Genomic DNA, 24,277 nt, shown 5'->3' with positions numbered 1-24,277 from the left:
AAATCAGCTGTATTTCCCATTAAAAATTAAAATCTTTGGCCCTTTATTCACTCACTGTCTTCCCCACAATCTAAAATTTCATTATTCTATGCCGGGTAGAGAAAATGTCACAGCATAAACACGAAGATTCTGACTCTTGGAAACTTATCTTCATATTAATACCATTTATCTTGGACAAGGCACAACACATTCCACATGCATCATATCGTTTGCACTTCATAATTGTTCAGTAAACCAGTGAGGAGGCTTTTGGCTGCAGGTAACAGCCAATTAAAAAATGTCTTATACAATAAAGAGAATTATTTTCTCACATACCAAAATGCCTGGAAATAAGACAGCTTCTAAGGTTGTTAATTCCATTTCTCAGCGATATCGTCAGGAACCCAGGGTCTTGCCATCTTTCTTTTTTGTCACCCTCTGCTGATCAATCTTGAACCTCATGGCCCAAAATGGCTGCCACATATCCAAACACTACATGTAGACGGTGTCTCTTCCCCCATCACCTCTGATCTGAGCTCGTCACTCGGGGTCTGCCAGTGGCTGCCTATTACCCTGAGAATCAAGTCCAGACTCTAGACTGTGGCCCCCTCTCTAACCTCATCTCCTGCAGCCCCTCCCTTCACTAGTGTCTCTAGCCTTTCTTCTCTTCTTTTAATATGGTCAAGTTTATTCCCACGTGAAGACCTTTGCCCTGACTAGTTCCTCTTCCCTGGATTTTCTCATTGCTGACTCCCTCTGGTTGTTCAAAACTCAGAGGTGACAATGTCACCTCTTCAACGTTGCCTTCCCAGGTCACTGTAGTACAATTAAGGCCTGGAACTAAGTGCTGCCTTGACATCCGTGAAATCAGGAGGGCCTCACGTGCCTGCCCGCATGTCCCTCTCCCCTCTGCTCCTGAGGACAAGGTCTCTAGCCCTACAACCCTCCTGTCACAGGGACCAGACAGAGTACCTGCTTATGCCCGAGTAGTGGGCCTCGGGTCCCTGCAGTCCATGGAAGTATTCAAGCAAGCCAATCACACCTCCTGCGGGAAGCAGGGGTCTCCTCACCTTCCTACGAAGCTGTCTCCCGCAGCCCCCACTCATTCACTCTGCTCCCAGGGGCAGCTCCTGTGGCCCTGCATGGTGAGCAGTGCCCTTCCCCAGGCTGTGAGTGTATGTGACCCACAGGCTGCGGTCAGTTCCTTTGGTCCCGTGTTAAGTGTCGCACGTCCAACCATTCCCATAACTCTGGGGAGGGACCCCCACCACCACCAATGGAGTAAAGAGCTACACACTCACTACTTTCTGGATCACATTATTTCAATTCTCTTTATAGATTATCAAACCTGATCATTTTCTTACCCTATTTCCCATGTTGATTAATTAACTACTTTAGTCGAAGGTCTGGGAAGAGCTTCCAAAGAGAAGACATTTGACCTGAGACCCACAGGAGGACAAATTGCTAGCTAATTGATCTTCACTCTGGGCAAAGGGCACTTCAGGTAGATGGAACAGAAAGTGCAAAGGCCCTGAGGTGGGAATGAGCCTGACATATTCATGCAACAAAATAAAAGGTCGGGATGCCTGTGACTTAGGAGGGTGGAAGGAAGGGAGGTGGAGGACCCTTCAGGCACGCAGGGTTCACATCACAAAGGGCCTTGAAGATCACCCCAAAGAGCTGGGGATTGTTCCTCGCTTTTTTTCAGCAGGAGAGAGATATCCGATTTACATCTTTAAAGATGACATTGTTGGTTGGGGAAGAATGGATTGAAGAGAGACATGTGGTCTCTTTGGTGTCATAAATAGAGGAAGGCTCAAGGAGAGAAAGTCATAGGAGATAGATTTCAGCCCAAGATAAATGCTTTCTAGATCCAAAGGGGGAATGAGCTAATTTAAAGGTAGTGAGGGTCTTTTTCTGGAAGGATCCGAGATAAGGCTAGATTTTCCTTGGGGGAGGAGTGAGATCTTGCACTGGGGGTTTTGATATCAGATGAGGCTCAAACTCAATGCCCTTAGGCACCATCCAGTCCTGGAGCAGTCCTGGAGTAGGGCATTCAGCCCAGCACTTTGCACATTCAAGTTTCTTCTCATGGAGAAGAGACTTTCCCATAGGTCTGAGGGGCTTGCTTTCCCCATCCCCTTTCTCTCTTACGCATTTCTTAATTAAAAGAATCATAAAACATGAACATGGTAAAATACTCACCACACAGGCAGCTGAGAACTTAAAAGCAAAGATCTCCTACCAAGTCCTTTTCCCCTAGGTAACCTCTATGGACAGTTTCTTGTACATCCTTCTTGAAAAATATATGGTTGTATCAGCGTATATATGTGCATCATTTCCTTTTATTTACATAAACAGGATCAACTCTACATGCTGATTTGCAGCATGCCATTTTCACTTAAGAATATGTAAGATGTTTCTGATGTCATTTACAAAGAGGTCTCTGGGCCCACGCATTTCAATGCTGACATATCAGAGGCTCAAAGATGACAGCCTCATGTCTCTTCTGTGGAAACCTTTTTAACTCTCATCCCTCTGGAGAAGTGAAAGATGAAAGAGGTGATATGCATCAAATCTCTCTTCTGAGCCAGGTCCTGGGCTAATAAAGGTCTCTGGCAAAGTTGCAGCAGGTCATCTCACCAGCCGACCCCACAATGGACATTTGAGCTTCTTCCTCTGTCCTTCCTTTTCTCCCTCCTACTCTTTCCTTCCACTCTCCTTCTCCCTCTCTTCTCCTCTTTTTATTTGTCACTTTCTTTCTTTCTTTTTCTTTTGACAGAGGCTTACCAAGTTCAGAAGTAAGATAAATAGGATCTTGGTTTCGTGTGTTTTGTTGGTAAAAGAATACTGATGTTAGACTGGAAACTTGACTTGACCATATATTGTTGGCATGATCATGGAGAATTAGTTCACTTGACCTAACTGTGGTCGACAGCTTCTAAAATATCTCCCAGTGCTCTCCACTTCCTGGCATTCTTACCCACGTATAATTCCCTCCCCTCAAATGTGAGCTGGACCTAGTGGCTTGCTTCTTATCAATAGAAAATGGCAAAAAATGATGGGATGTCATTTCTAAGATACAAAAGACTGTGGCTTCCATCTTGCTTACACCTATCCTTCCTTCCCTCTTTCCTGCTCATGCTGATATAGCCAACTGCCCTACTGTGAGCTGCCCTATGGAGAGGCGACTGACAAAGACCTCTGGACAACAGCTAGCAAGAAACCGGGGCTCTCAGTCCAACAACCTTGGAGGAATTGAACCTTGTCAAGAGCCCCATGAATGAGCTTGGAAGCAGACCCACCATCATTCAAGAGAAACTTATGAGATGCAGCCTGTGGGACACCCTGAGCCAGAAGACCCAGCTAAGTCACTCCCAGATTCCACCAGCAGAAACTGTGAGATAATGATGGTTGGTGGTTGTAAGCCACTAAGCTTGGGAACAATTTGTTACACAGCAATAGATAACCAATACACTAACTGTTGCTTAGCTCCTTTGTGGATAAATAAAAATGAAAACAGAGAACCCTCAGCACTGGACAAGGAGACCAAGAGGTCAAGGGCACATGTCCACCTTGTGCTCTGGGACCCAAGACTCCAGACTCCAGGGCCTGAAGCAAGGGCTCCTCTTCCTCCTGGAATGGTGCATTTCATTGGGGTGCACCTCCTCAAGGCCCAAGGGATAGCCCAGCGGCAGCTGTCAGCAGCTTGGGTGTGGACTCTGCCTGGACACGTGTGGGCTGGGTGTCCTGTTTACTAACCTGATTTTCAGCTTTCGCATATTTAAGCACATGGCTCTGTTGTCTTGCTGCCAGCCATGCAAACCTCAGAGGCGGACCTGAGCAAAGGGCGCAGTACTTGAGGACTGAACGGGATCATTTATGTCAAAGTAGCCACCATGGGGTGCAATATGCAGTGGGTGATGGAGAGGTCATAACCCTCTTCTTTGATTCCAGTGGCCCTGTGACCCCCGCTAAAACCAGGACTTGCTGGATTTGCCACAGGGATGAGCTTTCTTCACAAACCATCCTGAGCTGGTCGTTCTGGCCTGAGGCAAATTCACTGCCCTGCTAAGGGAAGCTCCTCCAGCAACCCTCGCTTGCACACTTTTGTGATTCCAGAAGGAAAGTGCGCGGTATGGGCTGCAGACCAGCTGGCCCTCTTGAGAGTTTAGGTTTGGGTATTAGAATTTCTTACCAGGGAGCAAAAGGAAAGGGGAAGTTCCTGAATTTCATGGGAGATGAAAACACCCTGACTTATTTTTGAGGTGTTGTGTGTTTATACAGTAAGTATATTTTTGAGTAAGCATGGCAAAATGGAGACGAGCTCTCCGATGAGCGTGAGACAGAGCCGAGCCTGAAGACTGGGGCTGCCTCCCACCAGCAGTGCAGGCTTGGGCAACTTCCATTACCTTTCTCAGCCTCAGTGTGTTCATCTCTAAATGACCATGAAGAATAGGTTCTATTGCACGGGACTGTGTGAGGAATAAAAGGGGTAATCATGAGCAGTGCTTAGCACAGCTCAGTTTCCTTACCTGGAAAATGGGAATAAAACAGCCCAAACTCATAGGAATATTATATGGTTCGTTCACACATGCTTGAGATAGTGCTGCCTGCCATGCAGAAGAGCCTTATTAAACATACGCTATTACCATTATTTGCTGCTTTTCTTTGCCCCACCAGAGTTGGACAACCTCCCCCTTCTAGGGCAGCCTCCGAGGTTCCGGGCTGGTCTGGCTTCACATTGGCGCCTGCCCCTGCCCCCGCCCCACCCTGCCCCCGCCCTGCCCTGCCCTGCCCTGCCCTGCCCCTGCTGCAGGGTGAAGCTCCATCCTCCAGGTGGCCTGCATGCTGAGCTGCTGAGGATGGCAGCACACCCAGAGCCAATAGATTCAGAGCTGCAGCATGCAGGGAATAATTGTCAGTGAGATTCCAGATTGTTTTGTCACATACACTTTGCAATATGACAAGTAGGCGTCCAAAATATGCTCCGGGAGTGGGGAGCAAGAAATTTTCCAAAAGCCTACTTGGCAGCCTGAGGTGCTCTGACAAAGCAAGCATCCGTCGAGTCCCTGGCCTCGTTCCTTCCACCGCGTGGTGCTGTGTCACCAGGATGCAGTGTGACGACTCGGTGCCGCGGCAGCAGACGCGCCTGCTCTCCGTGGGCCGGAAGCGCAGAGCAGCTCTGTCTCTGGGATTTTTCTAGATGACATCATAATGGAAGCTGTACACCTGCCATCATGGAACTAACAATCTATAACCGTTAGGTCCTTTCTCTCTCCGGTGGGGCCCTCTGCTGAACGATTGATGTGCTCTCCCTTCTTCAATCGCGCAATAAGTCTCTGAGGTGGGAATTACTCCTCTCACTCTGTTGGAGAAGAGCAACCGGAGGAAGAAGGAGCTTAAATAACTTGCCCGGGCTTCCATTTCTAGGAAGAGGTAGAGATGAGATTCTAACTTTCATCAGCCCGTCTGTTAAACTGGAGATGTGAATCCCGTCCTGAGCGGCCACTTGCATCATCTCCTACAGTTTGGTTTAAAGAGCACACTGCCCTCACTCCCACAGGCAGTTAAAGGCCATCACGCCCAAGAGGGACTGGCTATTCCAGATAGGAGATGAGCAGGAGAGCCGGTTCAAACATAGAACCCAGATATTTACAGAATTATTAAAGTTGGGCAGATAGGGCTTCATCTTCTCCCATGCCTTTGCTGGAGCCTGGAAAAAGGATCCTACAGGTACTAAGGGAAGAGAAGGTCTTTTTCATGCAACTCAACGCCAGGAAGGAGACTGACATTCTTTTAGCACAACATGGTACAAAAGAAAAGTGAGCATTAGGACAATAATGGCAATTGGAAAGGTTTCATTGAATTCTGATCAGCACAAGGCCCTCTTCTCTTCTGCTTTCCTCTCTTAAGATCTTACTGCTGGTTGCTGACCCAGCATTCGTTTTTCCCTTCTTCTCTCCCTAAAAAACTCAGATTTTATTCAGGTATCCATCTCTCTAGCATCTGACTACATGAAGCTGAACTCACCACTAGCTCCAGGGATGTGCCTGATTGGTCTCAGGGTAACTGTATTCTCTCTGCCAGTGATTGTTTTGGGAATAGTGATGACCCCACGTCTGGCCAATGAAGCAGAAGGAGAAGGCTTCTTCCAGGTGGGTGGTGACTTGGGAGCTTCCGGTAAAAATGCCTTTGCCTCTAGGAAGAACCACAGAAAGAGATGGATCTCCTTCTTCCTGTAGATCTTGTCACGTCTGGATATGACGCTGTAGCATCTTGCCCCCATCCTGAGACAGAGGCTGACGAAAATGGCAGAGCAGAGACCTGGAGAGAACCTGGTCCTCAGACCATTATTGATTGGCTGATCCAACCAGCCCGGGACCCACCCTGCACCCTGGGACTCTGATGTGTGAGATAATAAATCCCCTGTTGTTTAAACCAGCTTGAGTCAGGGTTAAGGTCTGCCACCAAAAGCATCCTGACTAATACAGAACCCAGAGCAGCCACTCCTGCCCTTCCTGCCCCTCCAGCAGTGAGCTGAATGCCATAGAGAATTACCAACAACCTATCTTTGCTGGTCTGAAAGGATGCATACCCTAGAAAAGCCATGTTTTAATCGTAATCCCACTTTGTAAAGGCAGCTGTTTCTTCTAAGCCCTGTTCAGTACTGTATGTTTGAAACTATAATTAGGTCATCTCCCTGGAGATGTAATTCAATCAAGAGTGGTTGTTAAACTGGATTAAGTGGAGACATGTCTTGATTAGTTTACTGGAATCCTATAAAAGAGGAAACATTTTGGAGAATGAGAGAGATTCAGAGAGAGCAGAGCAGAACGACGTAGCCATGAGAAGCAGAGAGTCCACCAACCAGCAACCTTTGGAGATGAAGAAAGCAAGTGCCTCCCAGGGAGCTTCATGAAACAGGAAACCAGGAGAGAAAGCTAGCAGATGATGCCGTGTTCGCCATGTGCCCTTCCAGCTGAGAGAGAAACCCTGACTGTGCTCGCCATGTGCCTTCTCACTTGAGAGAGAAACCCTGAGCTTCATTGGCCTTCTTGAACCAAGGTATCTTTCCCTGGATGCCTTAGATTGGACATTTCTATAGACTTGTTTAATTGGGACATTTTCTCAGACTTAGAACTGTAAACTAACAACTTATTGAATTCCCTTTTTTAAAAAAGCCATTCTATTTCTGGTATATTGCATTCTGGCAGTTAGCAAACCAGAACGGTAGCCCAGAGGCTAGACGCAGAGGAGGAAGGATTTGATGGGCAATACAGAATGTTTAAAAGAACTGAGTATTTGTGGAGAATGAGGACAAAGAACAAAGGTATAAAGAAAAGGGGCCAAAGGAGATGCTCATTACTATATGAGGGGGATAGAAACAGGACTGTGGATCCAAGGCTCCATATCCACGGGCAAGTTGAATAAACTAGAGCTGCCACTACTGAATTGCCACCTTTCTCTTTTATTCTGAATGTGGTGGGGCCATAATGTTTGACCCTAAAATAAAGAGTTGATGGGATATTCTCCCTAGTTCCACGTGCTATTTCCCTGGCCAGTAGTTAGCCATCCTGTTGCAGACTCTAGCACCCTTTCTTCTATGAGAAATGGTTGGCTGCTGGGATTATAGATTGTTGGTCCCACTGGCATCTTCGAAGGCCAGCTAAGCCAAGCTGTTCGTTTTGTGAATGGAGACCCAAGGCCCAGGAAGGGGAAAGGATTTCCCTGAGGCATGCAGAGTAAGTCTGGTAGAGCCAGGACTGGAACTTAAGTTTCCTGTTTCCTGGGCCATGCTTTCCCCACTGCACCTCCCCAAGAGTACCTCAAGAAATGATCAGTAGATTTTAACAGCCAGGACAGTTTCAGTGGTCAAATAAAGTTGGAAAGTGCTGCACTGAATAAAACATGTTTGAAACTGTGGTGGTTCTACAGGCTCATCATGCCAAGACAGAAGCTGCCCAGAGGTGGGCACTTTGCTGCGGCTACCTCTTAGAGAAGGAAAACCTGATTCAAAGGCCAAATAACCCCTCACAGATTACAGCTCTAGGTTTGAAGACTTCCTACCTTGTCCCGTGGTCTTCAATACCAAGAACCACAAAATGCAAACTTAATATGTCATTTTGTATCAAAAGTTCAATTATGAAGCACCTAGAATTTTTCAGTTATATGAATATATATTCTGGGTTCTGCTATGGTCCAGACAGTGTTAACTGTTTTTTTCTATTGTGAGTTGATTTTTTCCCCCAGAAATTGGTTTTATTTGATGTACTCAAGTCTTAAGTTTCTCACTAAAAAAATAAAAATAAATTAAAGATAAAATAATAGATCACATTTAAAATATTTTTATACTGGCAGTATATTTATCAATAGCGCTTTGTGAATCCCTAAAATTGAAGTGTAATATTTACTCCTTCTGAAGTTTGTTAGACCATTTGAACCTCCCTTTCCCCAAGAGCGTCTTACAGTAATTATGTCCCCAAGAGCATCTTACAGTAACTATGTTCCACAAATGACATTTTAGCATATGCAAAACATGGATCTGCCTCTATAAGAAAGGAATGAGGCCAAAACAGAAAAAGAAGGAGAAATACGCAGTGGTGAGAAATGGACACATGAATAGTCAGATGGATAGATGGAGAGAGAAGGGCAACATAATTCAGTGCCTAACCTAAAGCAAACTTACTACAAGAGGCAATACTTGTTTTCCCCTTAAGCTAGCTTGAGTTGTATCTTAGTCCACTTCTGTTTTTTCTTTCTGTGATAATACTGCTGAGCAAGCAATCCCCAAATTTCCATGGCTTACAGCAACAGCTGTTTATTTTACATTCTCAGGGCAGTGGGTCTAGGCCAGTCCCTCGGCCTCTGGTTATATTCAAGTCTTCTTTATTTGTCTCCATTCCAGGGCCCAGACTAAGGGAACAAACTTGGCCTGGGGCACGCTGTGTTCATGGTGACAAGAGGAATTTGCAGGGGCTGGTAGAAATTTGCTGTGTCTCTAATAACTCAGTTTGCAACTTACACATTCCCACTTCCAGCCACATTCCATTGGCCAAAACAAGTCACAAGGCCAAAGCCCAAAATCAATAGGGGAAGCCAAGACAAGAGTAAGGAAAAAACTAAAAACAAACAAACAAAGAGTCATGAACAAATTTGTAAAATCCACCCGAAACTGGTCTTCTATTACTCAGAATCCAAACAGTCTTGAAAAAGTCAATCAGCTTTTTACTTTGCAGAATACTTTATAGCTGGATGAAATGGGGTCGCCTTGACCTGTTCTGCACTCCACTGATGTCCTTATCTTCTCGTCTCTTTCTTATTTCATCTTTCTCCTCTCTTCACATTTGACATTAGCTGTTGTTTCTCTTCCTTATGTCTAATGCAAACTTTTAATGGATCAGCCATTCAAGCTATTCATGATGGAATGGCCTGAGAGCCAACAGCTCAAAACAGAGCAACCATATTTGTACAGCAGTGGTTATTCAATCTGTTGAATAGTTTTATTTCATTCATTGTTCTCTAAAAATGAAACATGTTAGAAAAAATTACAGCACTGATTTTAGCAATAAGCAGAGAGGTCATAAACTTAAGACATTTGTGACAGGGATGGAAATCATTATGCAGGCTTTAAGTTGGGAATCTTCAGCCTCAAGAGAGTCAACTGTACATTCAATTATGAAGGAAAAAACAAAATCAAAGAATGTGTCCATCAGAAAGAACATTAATGAAACTATACTGTGGAAGGCTGTGCTATAATAGGGGGATGTATTGGGGGATTTAATTATATTTTATAGTCCTCTGGGGATGGCAAGCCCTTCGTGAGATGCAAGGATCAAACACGGGACATTCAGACGTATTTTCTAGGGAACATTCTAAAGAAAAATAAGGGCTTTACTGCCTGTATCTGCAAAATAATAACATGAACACAGCTCCCTGCTAAATCTGTGAGCACGATTTGAGAAAGTGCGTTGACTTAGAGGACGTAACATGGCATGAGGCTGCATCCAGAGATCCATTCCAGGTCCCAGTTCTACCACATTGTGTGTAGAACTTTGGGCAAATGGCTTAATCTCAGTTCCTCCATCTGCTAAATAAAGGATAATGCCACAGACAACTAAGAGTTGTCAAGAAATTAAAATGAAATTACAACAGCAAATGCTTCTTTTTATAGACCAGGCACTGTTCATAGATTTCCCATACATTAAAACAGTTAATGAGTGGTTATCTTTCTTTTACAGATGAGTAAACCGAGATACGAAGAAGGTAAGCTCTAGTTGGTGGTAGAGCTGGGGGGCAAAGCCAGGCTGTCTGGCTCCGCAGTCTCTGTTCTTGTCCACTACACTATTGTGCCTCTTGTACAGGTAAGCACAGGACCGCGACACACTGCAGATTCAGATTCTCAGAAAATGAGAATGTCCTTTCGCTCACCTGCCATGTTGACCTACTAAGGACATTGGAACAATGACTTGTCTGCTAAGTACTACTCACACCCGAGGTTTGCATATTTCATATATATCCTTGATGGAAGGAGGAACGTGGTAGCAGGTAGGAGAGAGCTTGAGTTGGCTCTGCCTCCCTCTAGCTGTGTGACCGTTCATAAGTCATCCAGCACCCTGGCCCTCCACCTTCTCACCTGTCAAATGGGGCTGCTAATGCGTGCCCCTAATATCTTACAGAATTACTGATGGTCTAAAGAAATAAATGCAAAACACCCTCAAAAATGTAAGTACTCTGCAAATGCAAGAGTTATTTCTAAACACAACAAGTCTGGATTTGTGTATGTTTGTGTGTGTGTTGGAGGGTCACATTTCATTCTCTTTTTTCCATCATTTGTTGAATTGGGGGGGTGGGGGGTGGGACATGGGTTGGAGAGTACACAGGCCAGGAATCAGAATCGAACCTGGGGTCTCCAGCATGGCAGGCAAGAATTCTACCACTGAACTAACCCTTGCACCCCCTGAGGCTGTATTTTTTAAAGCAACGAATCAGACCCTGGATTCTGTAGAAAGTTGCAGCCTTCTCCTCCAGAAGCATTAGTCTTAGATGACGTTCGGCTTGAGATGGGTCTGCAGAATTCCTTTAGAAATTACCTTTACAGCTGGTTTACAAGCCAGGTGAGAACTTCAGTTTTATTATTTCACAGACAGCCCTCCGCCCTCTGTTTCATTTGGGGGAGACAAAAATCCTGTTTCTGAGTTTGTTCTCCACCTTATTCATATGAAGGATTACTGAATGATTTACATGTATTTTTTAAAAAATCAAATCCACCCTCAGAAGGGGAAGGCTTGTCTCATGGAGACTGTCAGAAGAACTTGCCGTGGGAATCTGAAAACATTGTCATTATTCCACAGTCACGTTTTCCACCCAGCAGCCGGGCCAGCCGGTCTGGGAGCGAGGGCTTTAGTCCTTCCGGGTATCAGGAAACTCACCCTTGAAACCTCTTTGGACTCAAAAGACTCTTAGGAGTCACGTTCTCTGAATCATTCATTCATTTCATTCCTTCACAAATGCAGTTCCTAGGTACTTTCTCAGAGAAAAAGATGTGAAAAAGAAGGGGGTGGGCCCTGCCCTGCACAATCTAAGGGGAGAGGCCGTTAAGGAGACAGGCCTCTGAAGTAGAGTAAGAAAAGTGCAATCCCGTTGTGACCACGGCTGGGCGAGCAGCAAGCAGCAAGGAGGAGAAAGGCAGACATACCGGGCGGGGAGCCCTGTGAAGGAGTTTTCTGAGCGTGGGCTCCTGGGCTGTGTCACCAGGCAAAGAAGGGCGAGACTGTCCCTGTGGACTCAGGCCCAAGATGTGCCGGCAGGTGATGCAGAGCTGAGCGGCTCTAAGGCAGCCCAGGATGCCACTGGCCCTTGGGCAAGTTGATGTGGCCTTGCCGTGGCAGCCTGCGGACCAGCATTTCACACTCCGGGTGGGGAAAAGGGAGCTCTCTTAAAAATTTTACTTTTCTGCCTCCCCACGAAGAGGTTGGCCAAATGCATCTGCGTTTCTTTCCAGAATGATCTGCTGAGCTGAGGAGCACCTGCCCTGTTTTATTGGGACTTTCTCAAGTCTTTCTGACTTGAGTGTGCCTTATAGCTGCCGCTTTGCTCATTTGTGTTCCTTCCTGGCCCCTGTTGGCACTGAACTGACCGCCTTTCTCGAGCTAGTTGGAAGCATTTACCATGCCCTAGTCCAGAAGTTCTGAAGTTGAGGTGCACAGACCTTACAGGGTATTTAGGAGTAATGCAGGAGGGATCCACGGACTTGAAGGGGAACGACGCCCTCATCTTTCTTGTCGCTAAGCTCTGAGAGTCAGGGCTTCTACCTCCATCAGCGCAGGCAGCGGCCACAGCAGCGTCCGCATGCCTCAACCTGTGCTTCCATCACCGTCTCATGTGAGGCCTGCTGCAGGAATCCCAAAAGAGTGCTGGAATTCATCTCTTCTCTGAAACTACAGAACTGTTAGACCTGCCTCTAGATCTCATTATGCCTCAATAAAGCACACAGATTTATATATCATAAATGTGGTGAGGCTTTTATATTGTGATAATTCTTGATAGGATTGGTTTCCCTTATAATACTTTATTTTATGCATTTAATCTTATTCTGAGAAGGGGTTCAGGCACAAAACATAATGGTAAGAATCCTCCATTTAGGTACTGTTGTATGTGCATTACATACAAATTAGCACATTTAATTCTTGATACGACTAACAACTAATTATGTGGCTTTTATAGATGAGGAAACTGAGGCACAGGAAGAGTCAACGAATCATTTCCATGTCACACAACCCGTAAGGGCTGGGATGGAAATCTGAACAGCCTGAATCTAAAGCCATGCTCTGAACCTTCTAGAAGAGCCTGGGCTAAAACCCAAGGTCTCAGGTTTGGTCCTGGGAAACCATAAGACGATTTTCAGCAGAAAAGGAAATAATTACATCTGCGCTGGGGAAAAACGATTCTCTGGCAGCAGAGAGGAGAAGCCGAGAGGGCCCAGCCTGGAGTCAGAGTGGCCAGTGAGAAACACAAAGGGCAGGATGAAGCCAAACCAGGGCAGTGGCAGTGAAGGGACAGAGGTGCTCAGTCCCTGTGAATTTACAGTGTGGGTGGACTTACTTAGTATCCAGAGAAAGAAGTGGCTCAAACCTGGTCTTCAACCCTGAAACCTCATCAGGACGTTTTCTCACCAACTCTGCTACCCCCGATCAAGAAAATGAAAGATGATTCCGAGCCCCAAATAAAATCCGTGGAGGAAATTACCACAACCAAGGTCAATTTTCTCGTTGATTTGAATGCTCAGGAGAGAGTCCTTGGGTTCCCAACAGCTGTCAGTTCAATTCTACATACTTTGACAGGTCTAAGAAGTGCCAAGCCCAGCGACAGAACTGAGGATAGGACAGGATCCCACCCGGTGGGCCAAGAGGGTGCGGTGGGCACCTGGGGCAAGCCAGCTCTGCGCTGTGTGCTGCTGCTGGGTGCATGCGAGAGTGGAGCGAGCACTAGGTCCTGAGCCCCACACGCCTGCACCACCAGGCCTTGTCCTGGTGCAGGTCAGATAGGGCTCCCCACATGGAGAAGCACTGCCAGCCTGGCTGAGAGCCACTGCGCTCCGGAAGAAAGTAAAAGTGAGAGGCTGTGCTGGACCCACCTGTGTGAATCATTCCCACAATCTTGCAGCAACACTGTGTAATTAATAACACACATTCTTCCCTGAGCATGCCTCCTTAACACTCTGAGCCTCCATACGTGCTCTTCCATCTGCTGACTCTTCCTCTTCTCATGCTTATTTGCCTGGCAAATTCTTAGTGTCCGGTAAGAAGTCAACAAATATTAGCATTACAGTTACCTGCTCTGCAAAGCCGGATTTAACTTCCCTGGGGAGAACCAGGTTTCCATTCCATGCCCCACACTGCTTTATGCTTCCCTCCATTAAAACAATTACCAAACTGCACTGTGGGCATTTATTCTCAGATAAAGCATCCACTCCTAGATGCTTAAGAATATGTGTCGAGTGAATGAATAAATAATGTCTCGATTTGCACAGTGCTCTCTAGCAGCTCTCATCCACCCTGCAGGGAGGTGGATGGGGTAGTATTTCTGTTCTGCAGAGAAGGCTATGAGCTTCCATCTCTGAAGACAGCCACCACTGTCGAATGCTCCACTGGCGTCAGGCAGCGTATTGTCACTTTCAGAGCATTGCACTGTTTAATGGTCAGTCTAAGAAGTTAAATCGTTCTCCCAAGTTCGAGGCCAAGCTGTCAGGAAGTGAAGACCTGAGCTGCACACGGAGGTTTTCTGCTTCCTAAGTTGTGGGGCTTACATGGGATGTGGCAACTAAATGGGACCCAAAGCCCATCCAAGATGCACACATTAAGACTTACAAAGGGGGTTGCTTGAGGCAGGGACTCTTTACAAAAGGCTTTCAGGATGATGCCTTCAAACAAGTGACCTCTCTTAATAACTTTTAAAACTTCTGTGAAAACTTGCAAAAATCCATGTACTCACCCAGCTTTGCAGAAAGGCACTAGCTGTACAAAGCAGGCCCCATCTGGGATCCCGGGAACCCAAAACACCCAGCTGACGCTGGGGAGTTGGTGACTGTGCTCAGCCTGTAGGGGCTGCCAGCTGGGTCCCCTCCAGCCCCCCTGCTCTCCCGGTGGGTGGGACTGTGGTCTCACGATTGTGTTTGCTCTGCACTCACCTGGCGGGGAGTGGGGGGTCCGAGCACCCGGGGAGACCACAGGGCGTGCTTGGCTTCCAGACCCACTGCTTTGGGCCGAGGCTGGGGACTGCATTTTGCATTTGCCTCGATGCCTGGGTGGTCTTCGGGGCTGGTGCCAAGGAGCGCATATTGCAGCAATTTATCCGGGAGACCACAAAAGTGGGTAAGGAGGACAAACGCTGAAGTGGGTCTGGAGGTCGGCTCCAGCTCTCCCCATCCCCACCACCCGCCTCTTGCCACCCACAGGATGTTACAGTGCTCTGGCACTCCTTCCAGAACCCTGCTCTCTGTGCTAGATAGACCTGTCCCAGCCACTTACCCTCCCTGAGCCCCATTTTCTCGAATATAAAACCAGGGCTGGGAATGTCCATCATGCCAGATGCAAGTAAGAGCAAGAGGATGCCATTTCATTACTGCTCCTGGAAGCAAAGGGAGGGGTGGAGAAAGGAAAAGGGCTGGTTGTCCTCCAGGCTAAAAGAATGCACAGTACAGTGCAGAAACTATTTATACTGAAACGCTGCACCATTCCAGACCCTTCTGAAGATACAAAAGATGGGAAAGATACAAGCCCAGCTGTTATCCCCGGCATGCAGACTGGTTTCCATTTTCTTTCCACTTGATGACTCAGGAAGAAACAACTGGGGTGTAAAGGAGGGTGAGCCCCAAAAGGTGGAAAGAGCTGGACCCACAAGGCCTCGTCCCAGAGAGAGCTGGGTCCTGGGGTTGCATAACCTTGAGCGCCCCTCTGTGAGGGCCCGGCGGGCTGGGGCTCTGCACTACGCTTGTGAGAACATCACCAGGTGCTCCCGGGCCGCCCTGCCATGGAGGCCCCATGGGTGGCATTTCACAGATACACAGAGGGTTTGGGGATGGCCTACGGGGCGCCCTTCAGTGTTGGGCAGCTGGGTGCCTTTGGCGAGCTGCTGAAGCTGAGCCTCCATCTCTTCACCTATCAAATGAAAACCACCGAGAGCTCCCTCCCAGGTCTGCTAAAAAGGTTAGGAGTGGGTGCACAGGTGGTTCAGTGGTTAGAATGCCCACCTTTCATGCGGGAGACCCGGGTTCAATTCCTGGACCATGCACCCCCCCAAAAAATAAAGGGTTAGAGGTACATACATTCAGCTGCTTTGCACAGGCACGAGCATCGCGGTGATTATGAAATGGTAGCTTGAGGATAGTATTCAAGTTTCCAAGCACTACGGATCCTTGGCAAATGTCAGCTTTTTTGCCATCACCCCTTTCCACTCCTAGCTGCGCCTGAGCACCAGGCTCCCAACCGCGCAAAGTCAGCACCGGCTGAAGGTACCAACCGGTGGGGAGAGGATGTCCCGCTGGACATCTAGATCTGCAATTCCATTATCATCTGTGTGGTTGTCATCCTTTCGAGAACACGAGCACACACTCCCCCGACACACACACACACACCATCAGCATTCACATCGCAACGTTCTCTGGGTGCCACGAGGGGTGAGTTCGAGGACACCCTGGAGCTTGCGCTCCTCACGCTCCTCACGCTCCTCGCGCTGCAACTACTTGCCAAGGCCGGCTTTGGCCTGAGCGAATGCGCTCCCCGCGGCCCTGCCTGCGAGTGACTCGCCCCCTGCGCCCTGGCCGGGGTCTGCTGTCCTCCCCGCCAGAGCAGCAAGCCCCCGGGCCCGAGAGGGCGCTGGGCATTCTCTGAGCAGCCTCTGCTCTCCCGGGGCAGCCCCGCGAAGGCGCAGGCGGGGATGGCTACTGCGAACTGTCTCCATCAGAGCTCCCCCTCCCGGTAGGGCAGGTAGCTCCCTGGAGACTTTGCTAGGGAAGGGCTGACTCAGCGCAGGGGCAGGGACGGGAAGGCAGGGACGGGAAGGCAGGGACGAGGCTCCCAGGGGAGCTGACCCGTGGGTTACGAGGCGCTGTCTGCTCTGGGAATGGGACAGTGCTCACCCCCGCTCGGACACAGGCCTCCACCCCCCAGCGGCAGCAAAGGGGCCCCGGCTGAAAGGAGCACATCTTCCTTCCTTCCCTTCTTTTTAGCCCTCTTTCCGAGATTGATTTGCTATACTGAGGGTCTGGAACTAAGAGATGAAGCTATTGCCAGACAATGGGATTTTCTTTCCCCTGACTGAGAGAAATTAGGCCCGTTTTGTTTTAATACAGCACATAGAGTTTCCATTAAATTAAACTGAACACACGTGTGCAGAAGGCTGGCTCTCGGCGGGCTCCCCGCTGGGTGCCTGGGGAACAGGCTAACGGATTAGGGGTTAGCGCCTCCGGGCAGGGTGTCCTCAGGAACTCAAGGTGCTCCCAAAGCCCTTCTCGAATGCCTTGGACTTCGTTCAAGGCACCGTTCACCCAGTTCCCTGCTATGGGACCGTGGCACTCACCCTCAGCCATCATTTTTCCTTAACAGCAGGTTCAGACCATTCTAATGCCTCCATGATTCAAATGCCCGCCTCCACCCCTACCCTGGGGTCCCTATTGCTACCTTCTCGTTCAGCCTTCACGACTCCTGCTAGATCCTCCTTGTCAGATGCCTTCTCTTCAGCTTCTCCAGCTCCAGACCTCTTTCACTTCGCACCCAGGCCCACTTTTCTCTAGCACAGTCTGATTAGGTCCCAACCCAGTTGAAGAAAGCGCGACAAGCACCCATTTTGTACATGGTAAAATTCCTGCTCTTTGTCTCACCAGACCCACGAGGCCCTCCTCCGACTGAATCCGCCCTAACTCTGTCTCCTGTCTCCGTCTATCTCTCTTCCCAGTATGCCACTGGGCCTCCCCCACGAGGACCCACCTGCAGCTGCCCCAACGCGGTCTCTAAGGCACAGCCCAAGAATCTGCTGGCAGTGGACAATTTTACAGTGACTCTGTCTAGTTGCCCCTTGGTCACTTACCCACACATCGGCAGCTCTGCCCAAGGCACCACGTGCTCCCTGCTGGGGAGGGAGGTGGGGGCATGGCTATGTCCCGAGCTGTTGGAAGGGAAAGCTGTCGGATGAGGGAACAGCCGATTTGGGACTGAGCTGCTGGAAGAAGCCTGAGCAGGGCTCAGGGTACAGAAGACCGTCCCTGCTCACTGGCATTGGAGGTGCTCATGGGCCTGCAAAGCAAGCAACAGCTCCGTACCATCCAGCTTCCCTTCCTGACCTGGGGTGGATGCTGCTTGCCCACGTAGAGACTTGCAGTTTCTTAGCTTTGTGCCTCTGTCTAAATTCATCCTTGGCCTTCTCAGTTGGCAGACTGCAGCATGCCCTTGATTAGATCCTCCCACATTGTCCAAAATATTGTGGTAATATTTTAGCTGGGTACAAGGCTGCTCAAATAAATCAACATTTCCCAGCCTCCTTGCTGCTAAGGGAAACCACTGACTAATTACTGACCCATGAGATGTTATTGATTGTGGGGTACCCTTAAAAAGAATATATATGCCTTCCTCTAGCCCCTCTCCCTTTCCTGCTGGCAGGAGATGGCGAGAGCTAAGCTTCTACCTTGGACCTGGAGGTAGAAGCTACATTTGCAGATGGCAACGCTACCCCACCCCCTGGGCCTCCTACCTCTGCGTGTTATACGTGAGAGAAATCAGTTTGGAGTTTACCAAAGTCACTGTAATGGGCGCCTCTGTTATATCGGCTTAGCCTGTATCCAAATAACCTACCAGCCCATGGTGGCATTCTGCATTAGCTCTGGCAATAGAAAACTTGCTTTTTAGGTATCCAGATCATTTTGCATTTACCCCTGCGGCTTTTGAGTGTAAATGTCTGGGTTTGCACCTTCATTTCTAGTTCCATAGTTGGTGGTCAGTGTTGCAATCACAGTGGAGGGAATGGGGGACAGAGCTCCTTGGGTGTAAATAGAGGCCTGGCCAGAAGATTGGGAAAGTCTGGCGATCCGTTGCTCCTCTCTCCCTCCCACCAAGCACATTCCCCAGAAATGGCCACTTTTAAGCAATTATTATAATCATATACTTTGATGATTGTAAGATACATTATAAATGTTCACAAATGTTCTCGTGTTTTCTTTCCCTCTGGGTCCATGTTAAGCATGCACTTTTCCTCCTTCTGCAACTCATACAAACATCTGACTCACTTTGGCCGATGAAATGTGAGCCAAAGCGCTGGTTCTGGGTAGATATGGCAATGGCGGTGCAAGGTACTCGGCGCTCCCTGCCCCACCTGCCAGGTTACTTGTGGAAGACCGTGTTGAGATGGAGCCTCCACCCACCCGAATCCCAAGCAAAGGCCCAGAGTGGTACCCCTAGCCAATCAGCCATGGCCATGCAGCATGAGTGAAAAATCTTTATTATAAGCCACTGAAGTTATGTGTTTCTGCAGCACAACCAAGCCTATCCTAGCTGCTGGCCCTTGACGCTGTAATGAAGAAAAAAGCACTAGAGGAGGTAAAGTGAATTACACGATTGAGAGATGTTGAGTGATCAGACTAGGAAACACCAAGAGAACATAATCCAATCCAAAGTGGAGGGGACCTGTCTATGGGCCCGACGCAGGAAAATATTTTATCACTGACGTTGTTTAGAATTGCAGGCACATGGTGATGATAAAAAAAGCCAAATGGCTTAGTCACTTTAATTTTATTTTAATGATCTACAGACAATATACCCATCATGGACCGCAATGGCCAACCACCTTCCACCACCTGCACTCAATGCATCACTGAGCTGGCATCGCCTCGGCACGTGTGGCAGATTCTGTGAGCATTGGAGAGCTAAGGTCCAGGCACGAGAACGACTCACCAGTAAGACCTGAAATATTACACCTGCCTCAAGAATGCTGACCCTTCTACCACACTGGTCCCTCATGCTTCAAGACCAAGTTAATATCTCACATCCAGTACAAATCTTTCCATGACACCCCAGGCATATTTAACCATGACCTCATCTGTAATCCCAGTGAGTATTGCTCTTAACACTGTGAGAAAATTACCATTATTTGTTTATATATCTTTCTCTTCCATGAGACAATGAATTTCTTGGGGCAGGGCATCTGTCTCCTTTATCCTTGGGTCCCTAGTGCTGAGACCAGGCCTGGCACAAAATAAGTGCTTCATGCATCTTTGTATTGACTTAGCAAGAGTTTATCCAGTTCCCTCCATGTGGTGGCCACTGGACAAAGCACTGTGGGTACAGATACAAAGGGCAGTGGGTGTGAAGGCATTTTGTGGTCTGTGTCCCCAGTTCAGGAAATCTTGTCCTCTTTCTTTCTTGTCTGGCAGGGATGGAAAGTCATCCTTTTGTTTTGAAGCTACTTCATGCATCAGAATGCACTCTGCTTTAGTGGCCTACAGTATCTATTGTTCTCAAGGCTGGTAAGGGGTCATTAAAGAATGCCTACTAGCCAATTGTCTATTTTTTAGTGTATTTTTATTGACAAATCTTCACACGTGTACATTCCATACATGGTGTACAATCATGGTGTACAATCACAATTTCATCACATAGTTGTGTATTCATCACCATGATCATCTTTAGAACATTTGCATCATTCTAGAAAAAAGAAATAAAAAGAAAAAAGAAAAAAGCTCATACATCCCATATCCTTACCCCTTCCTCTCATTGACCACTAGTATTTCAATCTACCCAAGTTTTCTTTACCCCTTATCCCCACTATTATTTATTTTTGGTTCTTATTTTTTTACTCATCTGTCCATACCCTGGATAACAGGAGTATAAGACAAGGTTTTCACAATCAGACAGTCACATTGTGAAAGTTACATCTTTACACAGTTGTCTTCAAGAATGAAGTAGGACCCATATCTGAGTGATGGCATGGCTTGTGGAAAGGTTCACACCAGAGGTGGCCCTTGAGGTGGGCCCAAAGGCTGAGCAGAATTCACTGGGTGGTGGCATTGGGTGAAGATGGTAATTCCAGGCAGGAGGAACAGCATGTGCAGGTAAAAAGCTGGCTGCATGAATGAGTTAGTGAATCATGTGTCTGAGGACGTGTGAGTGTTTTGGGGCGGGCTGTGGGGAGGGTAGTGGTTGATACTGAGGTGGTGAGGACATGAGCTGGTCAGGTTGTCAAGAAGTGCTGCATTCATCAAGCTGAGGACATTGGGCTTAACGATGAGAGCTGTGGGGAGCCCCTGAAGTTTAGGAGATGGGTGATGGTATGACAAGACAAGTATTTTCAGTCGATGTGAGAGGACAGATAGGGACACTTTGGGAAGCAAGGCTGGAGAACTAATACAGGAATATACTCTAGGAAAAAGCTCAGACCTTGCAGGGAAACAAAGAGTGAAGCATGCAACCCCTCTTCCCTGTCCCCACTCTCAAAACCCCTCTCTGGGGGTGACCAGTATTAACCGTGGCATGCATCCTTCCAGATGTTTCTCCTACACATTATTTATATGTGCATGTATATTCTGGTGACTTAAGTGAGAGGGTGTATATTTATGTTGCCAGGAGTCATATGTGTCTGTGGCTTTTGGAAACTCAGAAGTACTTGGGATTAGTTAGCAGAGGTGCAGTTTGGTGTAACAGAAAGACAGCTAGACTGTACTTCAAAGCTCCATAGGTTCTGAGCTAGACTTTGCCACTTTCTGGTCATGCATCATTTGGCAAGTTTTTTGTTTTGGTTTGCTAAAGCTGCCAGAATGCAGTATACACAAAATGGAACAGTTTTTATAAAGGGAATTTATTACATTACAAGTTTATAGTTCTAAGGCTATAGACATAGCCTTAGACATGTCCAAACTAAGGTATCCAGGGAAATATAACTTGTCTCAAAAAAAGACCAATGGGTTGGGACACCTCTGTCAGCCAGGAAGGCATGTGGCTGGTGTCTGCTGGTCCTTTGGCTTCTGGTTTCAAACAGCTTCCCTGGGGGCAAGTGTCTCCTTGGGGGCTTTTCTTCCTGCATCTCCAAAAGTCTGGGCCTCATGTTGTCTCTGTCGGCTCTGAAAGTTTTTCCAAAATGGTTCCCTCTTAGAGGACTCTGGTAAGCAACCCCACCTGGAATGGGTGGAGAAATATCTCCACGGAAGACATCTAATCAAAAGTTACCACCTACAATTGGGTGGGTCACATCTCCATAGAAACAATCAAAAAGATCCCACCCAGCAACATTGAATCAGGATTAAAGAACAATGGCTTTTCCTGGGATACACAACAGCTTAAAACTGGCACAGTTTTCTTCCCCCTCTCTGTTCTTCTAGAGGTTGTGAAGGGTCTCTGTGATGGGCCTTTGTTGCTTTTCCCTCAGTGTCTCTGCACCCTTCTCCCAGTAATTCTGCGTTGGTTTTCTCTGTGGAGCCGTCCCTCCTCTGCCTCACATGCTTTGAGAAGAGAGAGGTTCAATCCTCGCTTCCGAATGGACCCTACAATTCGGGCTGGACAACCAGAATCACAAAGTCCCTCCCATTTCTGCACCTGCCTTTCTCTTGTATCCTGGGAACTTACTAAACTCAATTAATATGTCCAATAGATTCCTTAGGTTTTACCAACTTGCTGATCCTGTTCTCTGTGGATAAAGAGTTTTATTTCCTCTTTACCGAATGGTATCTTTTTTATTTCTTTTTCTTGGTTTATCCCACTGACTAGAATTGGTGAGGGAGGACATCCTTGTCTTCTTCTTGGAGGGAAAAAACACTCAGTATTTGCTCAAGAAGTGTGCTGTTCACTGGAGCGTCTCCACGGGCACCCCTGGAGAGCGTGGGCAAGTTCCCTTCCATGTTTAGTGTGCAACCAGTCTATATCATGAATGAGTTTTGAATTGCATCATATATTTTTTTCTGATTCCATTGTGATGACGCTTTAGTTTCTATTGTTAATATGGTGAAATACATTATTAAATTTTCTAATATTAATCCATCTTTACACTCCTGGCATGAAGCCCACTTGGTGAAGACAGATTATCCATTTTATACATTGGGGGATTCTATTTGTTGACCTCTGATGAGGATTTTTCCTTTTCTTGTGATGCTTTTGTCTTGTTTTTGGTATCTGGGCAATCGTGAAAAATGAATGGGGAGACATTTGCGCCTCTTCTGATTTCTGAACAATGTTATGTAAAAGTGGTGTTACTTCTTCCTTAAATGTTGGTGGAATTCACTACAAAGCTCTCTGGACCTGAAGTTTTCTTTGATTTTTAGTCACGGCAATGGCAGTAGCCAGAGAATCAACATTTTCTTGCTGACTCCCAAGGCCCAATTCCCACGGAGTGATGCAAACAAGACCAGGAAGCACCATGCGTGCAGTGAGCTGGGACAGCACAATTCCTTCACAGTGGCCTGCCCTTTGCTGTGAGGGAAACTCGGTCTCAATCTTCCAAGGCTTTAAGCAAACCTTCCTTTGCTCTGGAAGGAGACACTGTGTCTTCCAAGGCTGTTTGCTATAAAAACAACCATGAGATCACAGTCCAGATAAAAAACAATCAGTGCCTCTGCTTGCAAAACCTACAAACACGCGAGCCCAACCCATGGAGAATTGTCTTCAAACTAACAGCTGTGAGCTGCAGTGCTTGTCACATCACTGCATATCACTGTGTAATATTTTAGAAGAAAAGGAGTATGCAGCACTTTTTTTTATTGTTCATGAAATCGACATTCCCCATTTTAAGGGGCTTGTCCTGTAAATTTCTTTCTGATACATTGATTATATCCTCTAAGGTTTGTCTGTCATTTTTTAAAATGCATCAGCCACAGCTTAATTTCAGCTTCCCCGCTTTAGTTCCTTTTTTAATGCCATTTTCAACGTGTAGATGCCAGAGCTTTACAGTGATTAATTCCAGTCAGAACAGCATGGCTTAGTTGCTTTTCAGTTGTAATATTTTCCAAAGTTTAAAAATGGCAGCAGTGTCTTCCCTCAGGTTTGGATATAAAATTTAAGCCACACAAACATGATTTTTTATATTAGTAAGATTAAGTAATGCAATTTCATCACCTACATAAAATGAAAGTAAATTTTTTCCAGAATAATTATGTTTTTCTATCAGTAAATTGAAAAATTCATATCATACCTGAGAGCAGAGAGCCATAATCATTTTTTAAGGAAAGATGAATATTTATGTAACATGACAAAATCTTATAATAGCCTCTCTGGGTTAAAAATTGAGGTCTTGTTGCACATTCTCTATTATCTTAGAAAGATTTCCAGTGTTTTCTTCACTGACCACTCATTCATTCATTCACCAACTATTTTTGTTGTCTGTGTGTCAGATTTGTAGTAACTGTCCTAGGCTTCATATTTTTTATATTAGTAAAAATGTAGCTTAAGTTCAGAAGTACAATATTTGCTTTTTTTAGAAATTTTGTCACTGATAAGAACAAGACTGTTTAGAACATAAGAATTTGAACCTCGAGGCATTGAACAATAACCGTTGACAGCTCAGATCAGCTCTGACATCTGGTTCAGTCCTCTTTTTTTCTTTTTGGCCACGTAGTTCAGAGAATATCTTGATGCACATAATACAAATTCATTGGGAGTAACAATTTTTAAAATCAGGTCTCCCACCTCAATGTTTTCCTCTCCCTTCTGCAGTTCCAAGCCTTTCATTTCCATTGAGAGAACTTCCTTTAGGCATTATTTAAGAGTGAGTGTGCTGGCAATAAATTCTTTTAGTTTTTTCAAGAATGTCTTTATTTTCTCTTCAT

At 46.6% G+C, this 24,277-nt stretch overlaps 1 long non-coding RNA gene across 2 annotated transcripts; it reads left to right on the top strand.

The window, feature by feature from the left end:
* The first annotated feature begins 10,215 nt into the window (after nt 1-10,215).
* LOC143686512 (uncharacterized) lies at nt 10,216-20,000 on the top strand. 2 transcript variants are annotated; one of them, XR_013177217.1, is made up of 3 exons: nt 10,216-10,245; nt 10,344-10,477; nt 11,984-12,465. It is a non-coding gene; the product is annotated as an uncharacterized LOC143686512 (long non-coding RNA). The 2 variants fall into 2 exon arrangements; XR_013177216.1 differs by lacking the exons at nt 10,344-10,477; nt 11,984-12,465 and adding exons at nt 19,279-19,577; nt 19,901-20,000 and having other exon boundaries at nt 10,222-10,343.
* The last annotated feature ends 4,277 nt before the right edge of the window (nt 20,001-24,277 follow it).

The sequence above is a fragment of the Tamandua tetradactyla genome, chromosome 6, assembly GCF_023851605.1.
Source record: "Tamandua tetradactyla isolate mTamTet1 chromosome 6, mTamTet1.pri, whole genome shotgun sequence".
NCBI lineage: Eukaryota > Metazoa > Chordata > Mammalia > Pilosa > Myrmecophagidae > Tamandua > Tamandua tetradactyla.
This window is presented reverse-complemented; position numbering and strand designations above follow the sequence as displayed.